The following is a 10,005-nucleotide window of genomic DNA, read 5'->3' as shown; positions in this document are numbered from 1 at the left end:
CCAGGAGCTTCTTCTGTGGCTTTTGAAGCTGTGTTTTCTTGATTCAGCACTTTTCCAGTTAATGCAGCCCTTAAACTGTTTTCTGTAGTTTTGAGGATGGTTACTGTCTTTAAGGTTCCTCTGCCTTTGCTTGAGGGAGTTTGGAACAATAGCCACCCTCAGAGTTGGCCCTCAGTTATCTCAAGTGGCTAATCTAAAGCATTGATCAGCGGTCAGACGACACAGCCCCAGAGTTTGGAGGACTAGGTCTTTATGTCTCACTCTGGCACCAGCAAGCTGTGCCAGGAGCCTGAGCTGCAGTCCCCACTATTGCCACCATGAGGCTGGGGGTCAGGGGATTGCAGCTCTGCAGGAAGGGTGGAACTCACCAGTATTTACCAGAATTTACCAGCGTCTTTCTCCTGCTCCTCCCTGGATGCTGCACAGTGTTGCCCTAGACTCTGGAGTTTCAAAATAGTTGATTCAGACAGTTGTGACACCCCCCCACCCCCGAGTTCAACAATTGTTTTGGTGGTGGGACTGATTTCTGGAGATTCCTACTCTGCCTTCTTCCTACAATCTTCTATGGACTTTTAAATAAATAGTGCTGGGATAAATGGGAAGCAATTTGGGAGAAGATAAATTTAAATCTAAACTTCACACCATACACAAGAATAAACTCTAAAAAAATTAAGATCTAAGTCCAAAAAAACTAAAATATTGCAAACAGTAGAATAAAACATGGGTGAAAATTCTTCTTTAACCTTAGTGTAAGGAAAGTCTAACTATGACTCAAAAACACAGAGGCACCAAAACAAAACAAAACAAAAAACAAAAACAACAGCACCATAAACAAAGTAAAAAGAAACAACTGACACAACTGACAGACTGGAAGAAAATTCACAACCTCTGCTACAGAGAACTCTTAAAATTGAGGAACAAGGGATCAAAAACCTAATAGAAAAAGTATTTTAAAATTAAACAGGTGCGGGTGAGCCCTGTAGGGTAGGGGAGGGGAGGCACCAGGTGCGCGGGATGGTGGCCCTAGTCCTTCTGCACTTGTGTCCGGCAGAAGTGCTGTGAGAGGAAGATCCAATCCTTCCCCTCCAGTCCTGGTAATCAAGAGTTTGGGCCTGACCTTTGAGTGCACACCAAGATAATGTCGCGCCAGACTGAAAGCCCAGACTATGGCACTGAAGTGGATTAATAAGGAATTTAGTAAGTTGGCCAGTGACGGCCACAGCACAGGGTTCTGCAGGTCCAGTTGGGGATATATTTCACTAGCAAGTCACAATTATGGGACCTAATGACACCTTGTATCAGTGCCATGTGTTCTTTTTGACAATTCATTTTCCTATAGACTACCCCTTCAAACCACCTAAGGTTGTGTTTACAAGGATTTATCATCCAAATATCAACAGTAATGGCAGCATTTGTCTCTATATTCTAAGATCACAGTGGTCTCTTGCTTTAAGTATTTCTGAACTTCTTTTATCTATTTGTTCACTGCTATGTGATCTGCACCCAGATGACCTCCTAGTGCCAGAGATTGCACTGATCTATAAAACAGACAAAGATAAGTATGACAGAATATCTAAGGAATGGACTCAGAGATGTGCCATGTGATGCTACCTTCAAGTCATAACAACCTGCATTATAACCAAAATAAACTTTAAATCACTCTTCCTTTTTTGGTTTTCTTATCTGGCTGCTCCCCTATCAGGCCTTATCTTTTAAAATTTTATTTTATGTTTACCTCCCTCCATTGTTTCACATGCTCGTATGAGAAGACTTAAGTTCCTCCAGTTTGGACAATAACTTTAGAAACAGTATAGTAGTTGAAAAAGGACAGTTGCCCAAGATTCAGAATATTTTAAAAAATGGAGCACATATATTATGCGGCCAATGTCTTCCCTCTAACTTGGTTGTGAGACTAAAACCATTCCTCACTGCTCTAACATGCTAAAGAAGTCATATGAGGGGGAGGGAGATGGACGTTCTGTGTCACGTGTCACATCAGAGGAAGCAGCATTACTCTATAGCAGCACCCATTCACGTTTAAGCCTTCCACTGTTAGAAATTTGAGGTTACATGATATACTTTATACTCACAACTGATGTGGCTGGAGAATTGGTGCTGAATTTATAGCATCAGCAGAACAGAAAATGTGATGTATTTTATTTGTGTCAATAAAGGAATAACCTGTTCCTGTTCTACAGAGAATGGAAATTGGAAGTCAAGCACCCTTTGTATTTCAAAACAGGATCTCAAACATTTTGTAATTTTCATTTAAATTGTTAGGAAACTTGTAGCTATTAGTTAATCTATCTTCCAATACACTGTTTAGTATAGCACTGAATGCATTATGCAAGTTGCCAATGGATGCATGATCAAATAAAAGCTCTGCTAGTAATTGATTCATTTTTCTTCAATGAAGTTGCATAAACCAATGAGTTAGCTGCCTGGATTAATCCATATGAAAAACAATCTTGATTTATGCAGAATTAATAAGCTAATCAGATAGTGTAGCTTTAGCATGCTGCACATGATACTGGCAGACCTAGAGTTCAGAGATGGACTTAGAACCCAGCAGTTTTGAAACATGGATATGGAGTTTATTTTCCAGGTGCAACCCCCATTGTATACTTGACAGATATACAACTGTAACATGGGAGTAATAATGGGTCAAAGTTCACAAAATAAAGTACTGTTTTGGTGTGGAAGTTGTCATGAGGCTGTGTTGAAGTGACTTACTATGTAGAATATTGAGTATCCATTGAAATACATTTGTTCAGCTATTTACATTAATGCGCATTTAAATGCAACAGATGTCATCTCAGGTGATTTAACATGAATGAATAAAAGTCAATGCTATTGCATTAAAATAATAATAATAATATGAAAATACATAAGGTTACTCATGAGGCATTGTTTGTAATTGCAAAATTTTGGAAGCAACATAAATGCCCATACATAGAAGATGGTACATTCATATAATAGATTACTATACAGTTGTAAAATAGAGTGAGGAAGATTTCTATGAACTGATTTGCAACGATTTCTAGGATACACTGTTCAGTGAAAAAAGCAAAGTACATGAGAGTTTCTATAGTATGATAAGAATCATATAAGAATAAAGGAATATAAGAAAATATATGTGCATCAGCTCATTTGTGCAAAAATATGTAGGAAGGATGAATCTGAAAGCTTGGAGATTTGTTCCCTAAATTAGGTGGATGGAAAAATGGGTGGAAAGAAGGGAGGAATGGGCTTGGGGTAGAAGGAATGAGGAGGGAGCATCTCTCTGAGTTTACCTTTTCTATAGCTTCTACTCTAAGAAACATAGTAATGTTTTATATACTCAAAAAATAAAGAATTAATTAAAACCATCCATGATGTAGAGAGAATCCAAAATGAATATAACAGTAACAGATAAACTTAAGTATATTACAAATAAATAATCAAAGCTTACTGAAGGAGATGTGGCCCTCTGTCTCTAGCTAAGCCAACTTGGCAGGTGAAATCACTGCCCTCCTCACTATGTGGGATCTAACACACAGAGGAGTGAATCTCCCTGGCAACGTGGAATATGACTCCCGAGGAGGAATCTAGACCCAGCATCATGGGATGGAGACCAAAAGGGGGATGTTTAAGGAAATGAAATAAACTTCGTGGCTGAGAGTTTCCAAAATGAGCTGAGAGGTCACTCTGGTGGGCACTCTTATACACAATATAGATATCCCTTTTTAGGTTCTCATGAATTGAAATAGCTAGCAGTAAATACCTGAAACTATCAAACTACAACCCAGAACCCATGAATCTTGAAGACGATTGTATAAAAAGGTAGCTTATGAAGGGTGACAATGTGATTGGGAAAGCCAATATGGACCACACTCCCCTTTGTCTAGTTTATGGATAGATGAGTAGAAAAATGGGGGAAGGAAACAAACAAACAAACAAAGGCACCCAGTGTTCCTTTTTCTTTAATTGTCCTTTTTCACTTTAATTTTTATTCTTATTATTTTTGTGTGTGTGGTAATGAAAATGTTCAAAAATTAATTTTAGTGATGAATGCACAAATATATAATGGTACTGTGAACAACTGAATGTACACTTTGTATGACTGCATGATATGTGAATATATCTCAATAAAAATGAATTTTAAAAAAGCTCACTGAAGGAGATGGATAAGAATTAATCTAATTTTGGAGAAGTATATTTGGACTGGATACTGCAAGGCTAAAGAAAAAACTGTACATAACAACTGTACTTTAGTTAGTAAATCTGTTTCTCACAGGAGTTTGTGTTAACAATTTTGTAACTACTTTATAAGAATACCAGGATGGAAGAAATAAGTGAATATATTATAGGTAATGACAGTCAGGTTTTTCACTGTCAAAGAAAGAAATTAAAAATAAGGAAAAGGGGAAGGCTAGAATGAATCTTGTGGTATTGATTTGGAATCTGAGATACCAGTATGAATTGAAGATATTTAATAAATATACAAATAAATTGATACAGTTAAATAAATAAATATTGAAATATATTAAAAACTTAGTATGCAGTGAGTATACATACATATATTTCCTAGCTCTGTGTGCTGAGAGGGTCTAGGAACAATGGAACTCCAGTAGCAATAAGCACACCTAGCACCAGAACTTGCTTTCAAAATCCCATTGTCCAATAAAGAGAACCATGGATCACTGGAGAAATGGTTGATTACGGGATTGGTGCAGGAAATATACAAGATAGACCTGGGGTATTTTTTGGTATCAGAAAATAAGTGCTAAAACACAAACATCAATTGGGACACACCAAAAGGACATAGGAGTCAATCTGAAGAAGCACCTACTAGCAAAACTGGAAATATTTCATGAGAAAAATACATAATTATACTATTGGATTATAACTCATAAAATAAAATTGTTATCTATGAGTCCATGCTGATATAAATAAATAATTGAGTGAATAAAAGAGAGAGGGACAACCTTTCTTTATGGAATAATTTAAATTAATAAATACAGAAGGAATGATGGAAGTTTAAGGACCATATTAGGCAAACACTTCAGTAATAATTGTTGCAGGCAAGATCTACTGATGGAAGCTAAAATCAGTGGTAAATGTTTGCAGAGAAATAGCATATTAACATAGTCTCAAAGTATCTCTTCTGAGATATTTATCAATCACAAAGGGAAAAACAGTAACATTATAGTGGAGATATCTGACAGTTACCATCTAATCAATTGATCACGATTAACATATTGCCACTGGGAGCCTCCAAACATGAAGCAATAAGAGGGGCATAACATCGTTTCTGTAGTATTCTTGACAAAATTGCAAAATCTCAATCTAATCATGAGAAAACATCAGAAAGGCCCAAATTGAGATACATTCTACAAAAATGTGAGCAGGGCTCATCAAATGTGTCAAAACTATGAAAGACAAGGAAAGACTGGGGAACTGTCAGAGATTAGAGGAGACTAAGTACATACAGCAATTAAATTTGAGATTCTGGATTGGAACCAGGAACATAAAAGGGGCAGTGGGAAAGCTGATGAAATTTTAATAAGGTTTGTAGTTTTGCTAACAACATTGTGCTAGTTTTAACATCCTGGTTTTGATAACTATAACTCTGACTATGTAAGTTGTTACCATTAGGGGAAGCTGGCTGAAGGGTTTACATCCATTTTTGGTAATATTTTGTAACTTTTCTGTAAGTCTAAAATTATTTCAAAATAAAATGTTAAAAACAAAACAAATAACTATAGACTTTTCCAGATCCCAGCAAAAAGCAGTTAGAAAATATTTCTTTAAAAAACATTTATAACTGCATAAAAAATATTTAAGTACCTAAGGGTAAAATATAATAAATATGTGCAGTCCCTTTATGAAGAAAATTGTAATTTGATTGAAAGACATGAAAGAAGAACTAAATTAATGTGATTTACACATGTTCTTACTATAGTAAGACTCAGTATTTCAAAGATATCAATTTTCCTCAAACTGATCCTGAGATTAAATGCAATGCTAATCAAAATTCTAATAGAATTTTTCACGAAATTTGACAAGTAAATTTTAAAACTGCTATTGAGGAACAGAGGGCCAAGACTAGCTAATACAATCCACAAGTGGGAGAAGATGAGGCGGCTTCCTCCACTAGATATCAATATTTTTTATAAAATCATGCAATTAATACAATACGGTATTGGGACAGGATAGAAAATAGATGAATGAAACTGGTACCCCAGACACTGAACCCTATGTGTATAGAAACAATTTGTGACAGAGTGGTTATTCAGATTAGTGGGAAAATGCAACTTATTACTATCAGATTGAAAAAAATATGAACTGAGATTTCGGCTTCATAGCATATACAGAAATTAATACCAGTAGATTAAGGACTTTAATGTGAAAAGCAAAGCTATAAAATTTTAGAAGGCAATATTGAAGAATAAGATTTTGCCCTTGGGCAGGAAAGAATTTCTTAAACCAGATACTAAAAATTTAAATCATATATAGAATAATTGATGAATTACTACATTAAAATTAATAAATTATTATACCATAAGAAAAAGAGAAGAGGAACCAAAACTTAAGAGGAAATATTACAAACACATGCAACTAACAAAGGATTGGTTTTGTAAATTGATGAAAATCTACTAATCAAGAAATGAAACACAGATTGACTACATAGTAAAGTAGGTAAAAGACATGAATAGGCACTCCATAGAACAGGATGCATGAGTAGCTCATAAACATGTGAAAAGATGTATGATTTCATTATTAATCAGTAATATGAAAATTAAAACTCTAATGAAATGCTGTTAACACTCATGAGATTAGCAAAAATTAAACTATCAAGTGTTCGAAAGGATGTGGAGCAATGGGCGCCTCATCCACTGCAGGTGAGATTGTGATTTTGTGGAGCCTCTTTGGGAAATAGTTGAGCCTTATCCAGTATAGGTGGAAAATGTGTTTAGAATTTGACCAGCTATTCCACTCCTAAGATATAACTTGTGGAAAAATTCTTGCACAGGAACATCATGAGACATGTCCAAGAATGCTCATAGTAGCATTGTTGTGAGTTATCAAGAACCAGAAGAAAGAAATCCAAATGTTCACCAACTATAGGATGAATAATTAAATTTTGGTATATTTATATAATTCAATACTGTAGAGTGGTATAAGTAAATGAATGAAAGCTACAAGAAACAATACGGATAAATTGTAAAACTGCTGAGTGAAGAAGCAAATCATTTAAGAATGCATACCACGCGATTCTATTTATATAAAGCTCAAAAAATTGGCAAAACTAAACTGTAAATTGTTCACAGATATACACATACAAAATAATACTACATAAAGAAAGGAATAGTTAATAAATTTGGGATGGTGAATGCCTCCCACCTCCCCTACCTGCCCCCCCCCCCCCCAAGGAAGGGAGAGATGATTCGGAAGGGACATCCAAGTATTCTCTAATAATGTTGATAATGTTCTCTTTCTCAGATTGGATGTGATGGTAGTATATATTTTATATACTACTTTGTATGTTTGATCTATTATACAATATATTTTTTTAAAGAAAGAAAAATTCTATCTGGTACTTTTTCAAAAAATAATTTGCAAACTGCGGTGCGAGGGAGGCGCAAAGAGCTTTTGCTTTCTTCTTGCATTCTCCACCCTGATCACCTTCATCGAGGTCTTATAAATGCTCTTATAAAATGCTCTTTGCGGCTTATACATAGAATGCAGTCTCTCTGGTTTGTTACTTAAAATGACCCAGGATTTTCTTTTTTTTTTTTTTTGTTAAGACACTACACTATTTAAGAATGGGGTCATGAGTTTCACAGCTGTTTCTCTGATCAAGAAAAAACAGTGAAGATAATAACTTGGCTTCTGCTCCATCCCACACTTAAGCTACTAAAGAACATCAGTCTTCACTCGGCCATCTGCCATGCAATGTGCAACCAGGGCAGGAAAAGTAACTCTTGTGAATTCAGAGATTTATCTCTCTGACATTCTGGCCCAGAAAAGAGAAACAGAAATATAGTACTATTCATTGAGCCAACATTTTCCCGCAGCTGTCTCAAGTTTCATAGCCCTAGTTAAGTAAGTTGATGATATCGGTCTTATTTCCAGTGGACAAATGTTAATGTCAGTTAAATAGAATCTGAGGAAGGGATTTGATGAACCAAAAAACTCACTGAAGGTATTAGAGCAAGGGTGGAGAATGTATGAAGAAAGCAAAAACTCTTTGCCCCACCTACCATCCCCCCATTTTGCAAATTATTTAAACATGTATTTGAGAGAGGGAAAGCAAAGATGGCCTACCTTTAATTTTTCTGCTTCACTGTAAGCAGATGCAAACTGCTCTAGAATGCCTATTTTATTTTTCTTCTCCCCCTTCTTACTTCCTCTTCCTTTGCTCTGTTCCTTTTTACTCCATTTTTTTTAACACCAAGATATTTATATAGATCCATTGAGTAGAGACAAATCAAAATTAAATATAAGTAGGGTGATTTGTTTTTTCCTTTTACTTCATATACTGACTACTATTGGCTGAGTGTGAGAATAAATAACCAGTTTTCACTGTTACTTGCCTTGAAACCTAGAAACAGTGAGCAAATATGTGATCTGAATTGCTCTCATTGATGAAAAGTATGTCCATCAAGTATCTTTCATAAATAGTAAGTGTTATATAATGGCAGAACTTGTAGAAACAATGAAACGGGAATGTGATATGGTCCATTTTGATGTATGAGGACATATAGCTGAGGCTGTGTTTCTTCTACTGTTTCATATTTGCAAGCATTTCTGTGCAGGGCAAAATGAAGCAGGTATTTAACCAGTATCTAGGAATAAACAAATATCTAGGCACTAAATTGAAAGGTAGGCATATGACTTTCTTTTTGGTCATGTAAAGGGATAAAAACATCCATATTCTAATTTCTAAAATTCATTCTATTCAGTGATTTGGAAATATGATTTTTCATGTTTTGGTTATAGCTAGTAAAATGAATACTTTTGCATAGATGCTAAAAGGAATAGCAAATCAACTATTTCTATAATTACCTTTTGAAAGAGATCTACTCATGCTAAATGAAAAATTCAGTTACTTCAATTTTTCTTCTTGTAGGAAAAATTGTTACAGACTGAAATTTCCTAGGAATTTTTGGCCAACATCAATATGAAACTTGATTGATTTTCTAAAACATATGCTAATCTGAAGAAGTGGCATTCAGGAGACTGAAAATGGGTGGCTATCAAAATGGGAAGACATGTCTGCAAAAATATTTTCTGTGATTGGCTTGAAAATTTTACCAAAGTATATTTCCAGATGACAAACTGTTAAAATACAAATTACCCTGGACAAGTGAGACATTAAGTAAAAAAGCATATATTAATACTCTCACATGATTTTCTTTTTCAAATTGAGAAGCCAAAGTGAGAAACGTGAATAAGTGAGCATTCTACAGTTGGATAAGAGAGAATTAATATAAATTGCAGTTAGAAGGATCTAGATTGGTACTTTGATTATAGATCCTTGCTTCTCTTCATGCAGGTTTTTTCTATTTTAACACAGGGATCAAACTTTTAAATTAAAAGGATTAAGCTCCTACTGGGGAGATTTCAGGCTTCACCCAGTAATAGAAAGAGTTATCTAGGGGGACATGGAGGCATTTTTCATCCCCCTCACTAAGAAGGCAGCTGCTTACTGCTGTTATGAGGGGGTGATTATAAGCTTGAGACTGATTATCTTCTGGAACTTGTAAACAGGCTCTGAAGGCAGTTCCCAAAAATGAGTTGAAAGATGAAATAGGTAGTTAGCTCCCTGAAGTAAATACTTGTAAGTGCAACATCCATTTTGTACATGCTTTGGTATATCGGAGGAAAAAAAGTTCCCATTGATGAATTTCTCTCCTGAGAAAGCTTGCCACATGAAAACAATGAGTAGGAAGAACATGGCTTTGAAGAGAAAGACAAAACTCTGAAAATGGCTCTGACGCTTATTAGTTGGGTGACTTT

General features: G+C 35.3%; 1 pseudogene; it reads left to right on the top strand.

Annotated features, from left to right (window-relative positions):
* Positions 1-1,166: 1,166 nt before the first annotated feature.
* On the top strand, positions 1,167-1,605 carry LOC119507262 (annotated as a pseudogene).
* Positions 1,606-10,005: the final 8,400 nt, after the last annotated feature.

Source organism: Choloepus didactylus, chromosome 12 (assembly GCF_015220235.1).
Source record: "Choloepus didactylus isolate mChoDid1 chromosome 12, mChoDid1.pri, whole genome shotgun sequence".
Classification (NCBI taxonomy): Eukaryota; Metazoa; Chordata; class Mammalia; order Pilosa; family Megalonychidae; genus Choloepus; species Choloepus didactylus.
This window is presented reverse-complemented; position numbering and strand designations above follow the sequence as displayed.